This window comes from Manis javanica, chromosome 14 (assembly GCF_040802235.1).
Source record: "Manis javanica isolate MJ-LG chromosome 14, MJ_LKY, whole genome shotgun sequence".
In the NCBI taxonomy this organism is placed as follows: Eukaryota; Metazoa; Chordata; class Mammalia; order Pholidota; family Manidae; genus Manis; species Manis javanica.
The window spans coordinates 28,400,657-28,414,648 of NC_133169.1; the positions used below are offsets into that span (position 1 = coordinate 28,400,657).

At 37.5% G+C, this 13,992-nt stretch overlaps 1 protein-coding gene across 6 annotated transcripts in view; it reads right to left on the reverse strand.

Annotated features, from left to right (window-relative positions):
* Positions 1–13,992, reverse strand: part of KCNT2 (potassium sodium-activated channel subfamily T member 2) — a 451,692-nt gene that overhangs the window by 62,762 nt on the left and 374,938 nt on the right. The window lies entirely within an intron of this gene.

The following is a 13,992-nucleotide window of genomic DNA, read 5'->3' on the forward strand; positions in this document are numbered from 1 at the left end:
AACTCTACATCCAAAAGCAACAGGATACACATTCTTCTCTAATGCACATGGGACATTCTCCAGAATAGACCACATACTAGGCCACAAAAAGAGCCTCAGTAAATTCCAAAAGATTGAAATCCTACCAGCCAATTTTTCAGACCACAAAGTTATAAAACTAGAAATAAATTGTACAAAGAGAGCAAAAAGGCTCACAAACGCATGGAGGCTTAACAACATGCTCCTAAATAATCAATGGATCAATGACCAAATTAAAATGTAGATCAAACAATATAGGGAAACAAATTACAACAATAACACAAAGCCCCAACTTCTGTGGGACACAGCAAAAGCAGTATTAAGAGGAAAGAATATAGCAATCCAGGCACATTTAAAGAAGGAAGAACAATCCCAAATGAATGGTCTAATGTCACAATTATTGAAATTGGAAAAAGAACAAATGAGGCCTAAGGTTAGCAGAAGGAGGGACATAATAAAGATCAAAGAAGAAATAAATAAAATTGAGAAGAATAAAACAGCAGCAAAAATCAATGAAACCAAGAGCTGGTTCTTCAAGAAAATAAACAAAATAGATAAGCCTCTAGCCAGACTTATTAAGAGAAAAAGAGAGTCAACACACATCAACAGAATTAGAAACGAGAAAGGAAAAATCACAACAGACCCCACAGAAATACAAATAATTATTAGAGAATACTATGAAAACCTATGTTCTAACAAGCTGGAAAACCTAGGAAAATGGACAACTTCCTAGAAAAATACAACCTTCCAAGAATGACCCAGAAAGAAAAAGAAAATCTAAACAGACCAATTACCAGCAATGAAATTGAATCAGTAATCAAAAAACTACCCAAGAACAAAACCCCCGGGCCAGATCGATATACCTCAGAATTTTATCAGACATATAGAGAAGAGATAATGCCAGTTCTCCTTAAAGTTTTCCAAAAAATAGAAGAGGAGGGAATACTCCCAAACTCATTCTATGAAGCCAACATCACCCTAATACCAAAACCAGGCAAAGACCCCACCAAAAAAGAAAACTACAGACCAATATACATGATGAATGTAGATGCAAAAATACTCAGCAAAATATTAGCAAAAAGAATTCAAAAATATATCAAGAGGATCATACACCATGACCAAGTGGGATTCATCCCAGGGATACAAGGATGGTACAACATTCGAAAATCCATCAACATCATCCACCACATCAAAAAAAGGACAAATACCACATGATCATCTCCTTAGATGCTGAAAAAGCATTTGACAAAATTCAACACCCATTCATGATAAAAACTCTCAACAAAATGGGCATAGAGGACAGGTACCTCAACATAATAAATGTCATATATGATAATCCCACAGACAACATCATACTGAACAGCGAGAAGCTGAAAGCTTTTCCTCTGAGATTGGAAACAAGACAGGGAAGCCCACTTCCCCACTCTTATTCAACGTGGTACTGGAGGTCCTAGCCACGACAATCAGACAAAACAAAGAAATACAGTGAATCCAGATTGGTAAAGAAGAAGTCAAACTGTCACTATTTGCAGATGACATGATATTGTACATAAAAAACCCTAAAGACTACACACCAAAACTACAAGAACTAGTATCAGATTTTAGCAAAGTTGCAGGATACAAAATTAACACACAGAAATCTGTAGCTTTCCTATACACTAACAATGAACTAATAGAAAGAGAAATCAGGAAGACAATTTCATTTACAATAGTATCAAAAAGAATAAAATACCTAGGAATAAACCTAACCAAGGAAGTGAAAGACCTATACCCTGAAAACTACAAGACACTCTCAAGAGAAATTAAAGAGGACACTAACAAATGAAAACTCATCACAGCCTTCTGGCTAGGAAGAATGAATGTAGTCAAATGGCTATCCTGCCCAAAGCAATATACAGATTTGATGCAATCCCTATCAAATTACCAACAGAATTCTTCAACGAACTAGAACAAATAGTTCAAAAATTCATATGGAAACACCAAAGACCCCGAATAGCAAAAGCAATCCTGAGAAGGAAGAATAAAGTGGGGGGGATTTCACTCCCCAAGTTCAAGCTCTACTACAAAGCCACAGTAATCAAGACAGTTTGGTACTGGCACAAGAACAGAGCCACAGACCAGTGGAACAGAACAGAGAGTCCTAAGATTAACCCAAATGTATGTGGTCAATTAATATTCAATAAAGGAGCCATGGACGTACAATGGGGAAATGACAGTCTCTTCAACAGATGGTGCTGGCAAAACTGGACAGCTACATGTAAGAGAATGAAACTGGATCACTGTCTAACCTCATTCACAAAAGTAAATTCGAAATGGAACAAATACCTGAATGTAAGTCATTAAACCATAAAACTCTTAGAAAAAAACATAGGCAAAAAAAATCTCTTAGACATTAACATGAGTGACTTCTTCATGAACATATGTCCCCGGAGAAGGGAAACAAAAGCAAATATGAACACGTGGGAATACATCAAGCTGAAAAGCTTCTGTACAGCAAATGACACCATCAATAAAACAAAAAGTTACCCTACGGTATGGGAGAATATATTCACAAATGATAGATCTGATAAAGGGTTGACATCCAAAATATATAAAGAGCTCACACACCTCAACAAACAAAAAGCAAATAATCCAATTAAAAAATGGGCAGAGGAGCTGAACAGACAGTTCTCCAAAGAAGAAATTCAGATGGCCAACAGACACATGAAAAGATACTCCACATTGCTTGTCATCAGAGAAGTGCAAATTAAAACCACAATGAGAAATCACCTCACACCAGTAAGGATGACTACCATCCAAAAGACAATCAAAAAACAAATTCTGGCGAGATTCCGGAGAAAGGGGAATACTCCTACACTGATGGTGGGAATGTAAATTAGTTCAACCACTATGGAAAGCAGTATGGAGGTTCCTCATAAAGCTGAAAATAGAAATAATATTTGACCCAGGAATTCCACTCCTTGGAATTTACCCTAAGAATGCAGCAGCCCAGTTTGAAAAAGACAGATGCACCCCTATGTTTATCGCAGCACTATTTACAATAGCCAAGAAATGGAAGCAACCTAAGTGATCATCAGTAGATGAATGGATAAAGAAGAGGTGGTACATATACACAATGGAATATTATTCAGCCATAAGAAGAAAACAAATCCTGCCATTTACAGCAACATGGATGGAGCTAGAGGGTATTATGCTCAGTGAAATAAGCCAGATGGAGAAACACAAATACCAAATGATTTCACTCCTATGTGGAGTAAACAACAAAGAAAAACTGAAGGAACAAAACAGCAGCAGAATCACAGAACCCAAGAATGGACTAACAGTTACCAAAGGGAAAGGGACTGGGGAGAATGGGAGAGAAGGGAGTAATATGGGTGGGAAAAAAGAAAGGGGTTATAACTATGAGCATGTACAATGTGGGGGATATGAGGAGGACTGTGCAATACAGAGAAGACAAGTAGTGATTCTACAGCATCTTACTATGCTGATGGACAGTGACAGTAATGGCAATGTGGGGGGGACTTGGTGAAGGGGGGAGACTAGTAAGCATAATGTATTTCATGTAATTGTAGATTAATGATAACAAAATACAAACAAACAAAAAAAAGAAAGTAACAAGAGATAAAGAAGGACATTACATAATGATAAAGGGATCAGTCCAGCAAGAAAATATAACTGTTATAAATATATATGCACCCAGTACAGGAGCATCAACATATGTGAAATGAATACTAACAGAATTAAAGGAGGAAATAGAATGCAATGCATTCATTTAGGAGACTTCAACACTTCACTAACTCCAAAGGATAGATACACTGGACAGAAAATGAATAAGGACACAGAGGCATTGAACAACACTCTAGAACAGATGGACCTAATAAACATCTATAGAACTCTACATCCAAAAGCAACAGGATACATATTCTTCTCAAGTGCACATGGAACATTCTCCAGAATAGGCCACAACTAGGCCACAAAAAGAGCCTCAGTAATTTCCAAAAGATTGAAATCCTACCAACCAACTTTTCAGACCACAAAGGTATAAAACTAGAAATAAATTGTATAAAGAAAGCAAAAAGGCTCACAAACACATGGAGGCTTAATAACATGCTCCTAAATAATCAATGGATGAATGACCAAATTAAAATAGAGATCAAGTAATATATGGAAACAAATGACAACAACACACAAAGCCGCAACTTCTGTGGGATACAGCGAAAGCAGTCGTAAGAAGAAAGTATATAGCAATCCAGGCATACTTAAAGAAGGAAGAACAATCCCAAATGAATAGTCTAATATCACAATTATTGAAATTGGAAAAAGGAGAACAAATGAGGTCTAAAGTCAGCAGAAGGAGGGACATAATAAAGATCAGAGAATAAATAAATAAAATTGAGAAGAATAAAACAATAAAAAAACTCAATGGAACCAAGAGCTGGTTCTTTGAGAAAATAAACAAAATAGATAAGCCTCAAGTCAGACTTATTAAGAGAAGAAGAGAATCAACACACATCAACAGAATCAGAAACAAGAAAGGAAAAATCACAATGGACCCCACAGAAACAGAAAGAATTGTTAGAGAATACTATGAAAACCTGTTGGGAGCAAACCTGTGGGCCTTTAGGCAGACTCAGTCACAAAAGCCTTAAGACAACAGCAACGTTTGAGTAAAGTCTTTCCTGTAAAGTCAGCAACAATGAATCCATCCACGTGTTAGAAACAAGTTTTCCCCTATTACCAAGAAACGCATTTAGTGAACTCCTAGGTTAGAGCTAGTGGTTACTCTACCTCACAACATGTGTTTTTTCTGTCCTTTGTTAATCAAGAAACACCCTCTGCCCCAGGGGAAAGCCCCTCCCTTAAAACCTCCCTCCCAAGGGCCCCCACCCCCAAAACAGCAAACTCCCCACTTCTCTTCCGGGTCCTCCAATCCCGCCGGCGCCAACCAAGACCCAATCACCCCTCTACACCTCCCCGCCGGCGCCACCTAAGGTCCAATTATCTCCTGACCCACCCCTTACTTGCTAACCTGTATAAATTGAGCCTGCAAACAATAAACTGTGCCAGCTTGATCAGACATCCTGTCTTGCTGGTCGTTCTTTGTGTCCCTTGCCCCATTGTTTTTTTTTTTCAATTCTCTCCTCCAGGTCGTCAATCCCCATTGATAGTCCTGCAGGTCAGGACCAAAACCTATATGCTAACAAGCTGGAAAACCTAAAAGAAATGGACAACTTCCTAGAAAAACAGAAGCTTCCAAGACTGACCAAGGAAAAAACACAAAATCTAAACAAACCAATTATCAGCAATGAAATTGAAGTGGTAATCAAAAAACTACCCAAGAACCAAACACCCAGGCCAGATGGATTTACCACAGAATTTTATCAAACATACAGAGAAGACACAATACCCATTCTCCTTAAAGTTTTCCAAAAAATAGAAGAGGAGGGAATACTCCCAAACTCATCCTATGAAGCCAACGTCACCCCAATACCAAAACCAGGCAAATACCTCACCAAAAGGAAAACTACAGACCAATATCCATGATGAATGTAGATGTGAAAATAATCAACAAAATATTAGCAAAAAGAATTCAAAAATATATCAAAAGGATCATACACCATGACCAAGTGGGATTTATCCCAGCGATGCAAGGATGGTATAACATTCGAAAATACATCAACATCATCCACAATATAAACAAAAAAAAGTACAAAAACCACATGATCATCTCCATAGATGCAGAAAAAGCATTCAACAAATTCAACATCCATTCATGATAAAAACTCTCAACAAAATGGGCATAGAGGGCAAGTACCTCAACAAAATAAAGGCCACATATGATAAACCCACAGTCAACATCATACTGAACAGCGAGAAGTTGAAAACTTTTCCTCTGAGATCGGGAACAACACAGGGATGCCCACTCTCCTCACCGTTATTCAACATAGTACTCGAGGTCCTAGCCACAACAGTTAGACAAAACAAAGAAATACAAGGAATCCAGATGGGTTAAGAAGAAGTTAAACTGTCACTATTTGCAGATGACATGATATTGTACATAAAAAACCCTAAAGACTCCACACCAAAACTACAAGAACTAATATGAGAATTCAGAAAAGTTGAAAGATACAAAGTTAACACACAGAAATCTGTGGCTTTCATATACACTAACAATGAACCAATAGAAAGAGAAATCAGGAAAACAATTCCATTTACAATAGCATCAAAAAGAATAAAATACCTAGGAATAAACCTAACCAAGGAAGTGAAAGACCTATACCCTGAAAACTACAAGACACTCTCAAGAGAAATTAAAGAGGTCACTAACAAATGAAAACTCATCGCAGCCTCCTGGCTAGGAAGAATGAATGTAGTCAAATGGCTATCCTGCCCAAAGCAATATATAGATTTGATGCAATCCCTATCAAATTACCAACAGAATTCTTCAATGAACTACAACAAATAGTTCAAAAATTCATATGGAAACACCAAAGACCCTGAATAGCAAAAGCAATCCTAAGAAGGAAGAATAAAGTGGGGGGGGATTTCACTCCCCAAGTTCAAGCTCTACTACAAAGCCACAGTAATCAAGACAGTTTGGTACTGGCACAAGAGCAGAGCCACAGACCAGTGGAACAGAACAGAGAGTCCTAAGATTAACCCAAACATATATGGTCAATTAATATTCAATAAAGGAGCCATGGACATACAATGGGGAAATGACAGTCTCTTTAACAGATGGTGCTGGCAAAACTGGACAGCTACATGTAAGAGAATGAAACTGAATCACTGTCTAACCCCATACACAAATGTAAATTCTGAATGAGTCAAAGACCTGAATGTAATTTATGAAACCATAAAACTCTTAGAAAAAAACATAGGCAAAAATCTCTTAGACATAAACATGAGTGACTTCTTCATGAACATATGTCCCTGGGCAAGGGAAACAGAAGCAAAAAATGAACAAGTGGGACTCTATCAAGCTGAAAAGCTTCTGTACAGCAAAGGACACCATCAATAGAACAAAAAGGTACCCTACAATATGGGAGAATATATTCATAAATGACAGATCCGATAAAGGGTTGACATCCAAAATATATAAAGAGCTCACACACAATAAATTAAAAGCAAATAACCCAATTAAAAATGGTCAGAGGTGTTGAAATAGACAGTTCTCTAAAGAAGAAATTCAGATGGACAATAAACATGGAAAAGATGCTCCACACCTCTAGTCATCAGAGAAATGCAAATTAAAACCACTATGAGATATCACTTCACCCCAGTAAGGATTGCCACCATCCAAAAGAGAAACAACAACAAATGCTGGCAAGGATGTGGAGAAAGGGGAACCCTCCTACACTGCTAGTGGGAATGTAAATTAGTTCAACCATTGTGGAAAGCAGTATGAAGATTCCTCATAAATCTGAAAATAGACATAACATTTGACCCAGGATTTCCACTCCTTGGAATTTACCCTAAGAATGCAGCAGCCCAGTTTGAAAAAGACAGATGCATCCCTATGTTTATCACAGCACTATTTACAATAGCCAAGAAATGGAAGCAACCTAAGTGTCCATCAGTGGATGAATGAAGAAGTTGTGGTACCTATATACAATGGAATATTATTCAGCCATAGGAAGAAAACAAATCCTGCCATTTGCAACAACATGGATGGAGCTAGAGGGTATTATCCTCAGTGAAATAAGCCAGGCGGAGAGAGACAAGTACCAAATGATTTCACTCCTATGTGGAGTAAAGAACAAAGAAAAACTGAAGGAACAAAACAGCAGCAGAATCACAGGACCCAAGAATGGACTAACAGTTACCAAAGGGAAAGAGACTGGGGAGGGAGGGGAAAGGGAGGGATAATGGGGGCAAAAAGAAAGGGAGCATTACGATTAGCATGTGTAGTGGGGGGGGCACCTGGAGGGCTGTGCAACACGGAGAAGATGAGCAGGGATTCTGTATCATCCTACTATGCTGATGGACTGTGACTGTAATGGGGTTTGTGGGGGTGACTTGGTGAAGGGGGAGCCTAGTAAACATAATGTTCTTCATGTAATTTTAGATTAATCATACCAAAAAAAAAGGGCCATAAAAGAAGAAGAAAAAAGAAAGAAGTGCTAGTGAGGTTATGGAGATATTTGAACCCTGTAAACTTTTGGTGGGGTTGCAACTGTTAGGTAAAACAGGAGGGAGGTTCATCAAAAAATGAAACTAGTATAGTCATACATTCAAATAATGCCACTTCTGGAGATTTATGTAAAAGAATTGAAACCAAGATCTTGAAGATATATTAGTACTTTTATATTCATTGTTTCCAAGCACTATTCACAGTATCCAAGATGTGGAAAAAGATAAATGTCCATCAATAGTTGAATGGATAAAGATAACATAATATATGCATACAGTGGAATACTATTCAGCCTTTAAAAAGAAAGAAATACTGTAAAATATGACAATGTGGATGAAATGATAACACTATGTTAAATGAAATGATCCAATGACAGACCAAATATTACATGATTTTTTTTGTATAAGAAGTATGTAAAATAATCAAATTGTTGGAATTAAAGTGGGAAATGGTGGTTGCCAAGGGCTAAAGAGGGGGCAGTGTGGAGTAACTAATCAATAAGCATAAAGTTTCAACCAAGCAAAATGAGTAACTCCTAGCATTGAGGTCACTGTAGGTGCTCAGCAAATAGTTATTCGCTTCATTAAATTAAATTGAGAATATATAAAAATTTGTTTTCTTCCTTTCAACAATAAATAGATTAAAAAATAACTGATATTTTTGCCTATTTCTCCCAGAAGCTATCTCTAATTTTTACAATTTTACTCTATCTTTGACTACAAATGAATATATGATATGTAGACATGACTATTTGCATTCTGACAACAACTGGGTGTCATACAATTCATTTCAATTCTGAAACTACCCAGAGTTGGCTTAGATACCATAAGCTGAAGGACTTAATCCATAAGACTATTCCCATTTTAGACACCACCCGTAAATCTGGGGCATCACAAGCCAACCATATTTATGATCATTCTGCTACAAATTAGGAGCCTCTCAAAACTTCCTCAGGTTCACTAATTTGCTGGAATGCTCACAGAACTCATGAAAGTACTATACTTATGATTATCATTTTATTATAAAGAATGCAAATGAGGAGCAGATGAAAAGGTACACAGGGAAAGTCTAGAAGGGTCTCAAGTGCAGGAGTGTCTGTCTCCATGCAGTCTGAGTGCACGGCCCTCCTGGTACACCAATATGTTCACCCACCACGACACTCTCCAAGCCTTATTTTTCAAAGTTTTTATCAAATTTCATTATGTAGGCATAATTAATTAAATCATTGGACATATGATTAAACTCAATCTCTTGGTAGGTAGGAAGGTGAGGAGGGCCTGACAGTTTCAGTTAATCATGTGTTTGCTTTGTCTGGCAGCCAGCCCTCATCCAAATCTATCTAGGAGTCCCTTCAGGAGTTACGTTGTTAGCAAAAAATCAGGATGTTTGAAAAGTATGCATCTTGTCATTCAGGAAATTCTAAGGGTTTTTGAAACTGTGTGTCAGGAGCTAGGGAAAAAGACCAAATATATTTTTTCAATTATACCACACTATTCATTTCACATTTTCATTACTTTGCTTTTCTCATCAGTGTGTAATTACCATATGATTGCAAAAGTGTAATTATACTCATCACTGGGGAATGGTGATAGTTCAAAAGCAATTTCAAAGGAAGCAGCCTTGGAGCAAATTGTGTTATAAGCTTGAATAAAAGGCTTTTTTATGAAATATATCAAAACAAGAGAAATGAAGTGAATTTTTAGAGGGAAATGAGATGAAAATTTCTTTTTCCCATTGTTATCTTCCTCTTCTCTATTTCTTTATAACCTGCCACATTTTCTATCTCTTTTTAGCTCTTATACTATGTTTCTGATGACTGATATGCCTACTTTATTAGGAGTGTCCCTGATCCAACATGATCAATAACCAAACATAGGAAGTAATATTGGGAAAACAGTGTCAATAGTGGGAATACCTAGGACAAGAAGAATAATATAAAACAAAACAGAACTGCTCACAGCAAAAGTGGACATCCAAAAAAAGATCAGATGAATAGGAAAGTGCTACCTCATACATGATCAGGAAATGTTTTGCTTTTAAAAATTTGAAGAAAATAAGTGTGATGTTTTGCATGCAACAGAGAATGTTGAATGTCTGCCAAAATTCATTGCCCAGTTGTTCTCAGGCACATAACTGGACATTTCCCAGTCTCCTCTGAAGTTAGGTGTGGCAGATAAGTGGAGGTTTGTGTACCACTGCCAGGCCTGGCTCGTAAAAACTTTCATCTGTTTAATATTGATATGTTTATACTGTTACTTTTACTCTGTTTACTTGGACATTACAAGAAAGGCAGTAGCTCAGGAAAGAATTAGTTTCAAGAAGAGATAGAGCTTAGGAATAGGGAAGAGGAAGAGTTTAGGGATGAAGAGCCTACAATATTTAAAAAGCATGTGTTTCTGGAGGCCAACAGAACAGGAGACAAACTGGAAAGAGGCATTAAACAGCCAAGTCCAGCCCAGACCTGCTGTCTCAATGACTTCAAGGCAGCTCCCAGAAAGATAAGGGAGGAATACAAATATGCAGGTTGAGGAAGCACAGAAATAACTTAAAAATTATGTTGAAGAAGGAAGTTGGGGATATTCAGGCCATAAAAATGAATGGAAGTAGATATACCATAGTTTATCAGAAAATTAGCAGTCTAGTCTGAAAAATCTTTAGACTTTAAAAGTGTGAGAAAAAAATGTTTTCATAAGCTTAAAAATCTTTAGTTTTTTTTCAAGTTTGATAAGCAAGAAGCAGGATACAAAAGTCACATGTGTTGCAAGGAGTAAAGGCATACTCCATTTTATTGTGCTTCAGTTTATTGCACTTCACAGATAGTTTTAAACTAGTTGAAGGTTTGTAACAACCCTGCATTATGCAAGTTTATCAGCACCATTTATCCAATAGCATTTGCTCATTTAGTGTCCCTGTGTCACATTTGGTAATTCTCTCAATATTTCAAATTTTCCATTATTATTATATTTGTTATGGCGACCTGTGATCAGTGATCTTTAATGTTACTATTGTAACTGTTTGGAGGGCACCACAAACTGCACCCATATGAAATGTCAAGCATAATAAACAAATGCATATTCTGACTATTTCACCAACTGTCCCTTCACACTCTCTCTCCATTTCCTCAGGTCTGCTCATATCCTGACACTCAACAATATTGAAATTAGACCAACTGATAACCCTATAATGGCCTCTAATTGTTCAAGTGGAAGGAAGGATTGCATGTCTCTCACTTTAACCTGAAAGCTAGGAATGATTCAGCTTAGCAAGGAAGGCAAATCAAAAGGTGAGCTAGGCCAAAAACTAGGCCTCTAGCAATAAACAGCAAGGCTGCAAATTCAAAGGAAAAGTTCTTGAAGAAAATTAAAAGTGCTGCTACGCCAGTGAACACATGAATGATAAGAAAGCAAAAAGGCCTTACTGCCCATATAGAGAAAATTTTAGTGGTCTGGATAGAAGATCAAAGCAGCTGCAATATTCCCTTAAGCCAAAACCTAATCCATAGCAAGGTCCTAATTCTCTTCAATTCTAGGAAAAATGAGAGAGATGAGGAAGCTGGGGAAGAAAATTTTGAAGTTAGCAGAGGTTGGTTCACGAGGTTTAAGGAAAGCTGTCTGCACAGCATACAAGTTCAAGCTGAAGCAGCACGTGCTCAAGCAGAAGCTGTAGCAGGATAGGCAGCATCTAGCTAAGGTGATTAGTGGTGACAGCATTCAACAACAGACTTTCGGTGTGGAAGAAACAGCCTTTGGTTGGGAGAAGATGCCACGTGGGACTTCCATAACTGGAGCGGGATAGTCAAGTCCTGGCTTCAAAGCTTCCGGGAGCAGGCTGACACTCTTAGGGACTAGAACAGCTGGAGACTCTAAGCTGAAGCCAATGCTTACTGGCCATTCAGAAAATCGTAAAGACATTAAAAATTATGCTACATCTACTCTACTTGTGCTCTACAAATGCAGCAACAAAGCCTGAGTGACAATACATCTGGTGGCAAAGCACTTTCCGGAATATTTTAAGCCCATTGTTGAGACCTACTGCTCAGAAATAACAACTCTGGAGGAAGCTTGAGGTGACACACAAGGGCCACATAAAACAACAGATAGCAAATCTAAAAAAATAACCAAGGAATTTCCTTTTCACAAGAGCAGAGGGCTGTCCTCCTGCTCAGTGCTCACGTCACAGCACACCCTGCGATCCTTCTGCCTTCAGTTCCTGCCTGTCCCTGAGGGAAGTCACTACTGCGGGTGCTCTTCAGAGAGGAGCCTCTGCTGGGGAATCCTTACAGAGCATTACTTCTACTGGCAATGGCAAACATGTATCTATGAGAATGAAAGCTCAAACAGGAAAGCAAAATTTAATCACCACACAAGCAACTGGGATCAATGCACCCTTCCATACTCATCCTAACAAATTCTATTACTTCTTAACTTTGAATGAGAACCACTTAGTGGCAAAAAAATAAAAAAGTGTGTTACTCAGCAGAGCTGGGGTTTGTTTCTAATTCAAAATCTTGATTGTGTTTCTCGAGGTGAAGTCCCCATCTGTGAAAATGCAGGTGCATTTAATTACAGATAGAATAAAATGACATTCATAATAATGTTTGAAGAATAAAAATCCACTGTTCCTCAGTCAGCAATAACTCTAGAAAATGTTACTGGGAATTTATTTAAATATCAAAAATAAAGATCAATTTCCTAATCCTGAAAAATATGTCCTTGTATTCAGAATATAAATATGGAAAGATGATTACTTTAAAGAGTAAGTTAGCTGTATTTATATCAGCAATACAAAGCACTGGTTAGAAATGAACAGTTGCCATATTGACAGAACATATATTAGTTTGCTGAGGCTGATATAACAAAGTTTCATAAAGTGGGTGACTTAAACAAAAATTCATTGTCTCAAAGTTCTGGATGTTAGAAGTTTGAAATCAAGGCATTGGCAGTGTCGGCTCCTTCTGAGGATTATAAATGAGGGATCTGTTGCGGACCACTCCCCAGGACTGTCGCCCACTGTCATCCACTCCATGGATGGCTGTCTGTCTCCCGTTTCTCTTCACATGTCTTCCCTTTATGACTGTGTCCAAATTTACCCTTTTTATAAGGATATCCACTGGCTATCCTTGGATTAAAGCTCACCCCAGTGGTCTTCTTTATCTTGATTACCTCTGTAAAAACCCTATCTTCAAATAAGATCACATTATGAGTTACCAGATGTTGGGACTCTAATTCACCTTTTGGGAGGGAGAAGGACACAATTTAAGCAATAATAGAGCAAAAATCTATGGGACAAAATCCCTATTTCAATGGGTAAAATAGTAATAACTAATTAAACAGAATTGTCTATGGCTTTATAACATCCAAACCATTGGTTTCAATTCCTACTCCCCCAGTCCTTCTATACCTAAATAATTAGAAAATAATCATGTTCCTTCATTCTCTTTGGGAAATAGCTAGAAGATGTAAGGATAAATAGAAATCTACAAAAAGCAATTTCCCTGATGTTAAAAGAGAAAGAAAACTTCATTTCTTCCTCCTTTCTTTCCTAGAGCATTTTCTTTAGAAAACTTGAAATTGTAAATCCCTTCTCTGTCTCTATGAGGTCTTGAAAAGCTTGGAGATAACCTATAGCCAGTTTTGCATCTCAGGACTGTCTTTCTTGGACCCTTGAATCCATCTTTCTGAAAGACTAACATAAAGCATTCCTGTCTGTCTAGCCCTTTGGGAGTTTAGCCTAGGTACCTAGCTTGAAATTTTAACTTCTTACTTGTTGAAAAGGTATAAGAAGTTTTATTTTTCCTCTGGATCAAGATAGTCAACATGTGTTTAAATGGTTGCATGTGA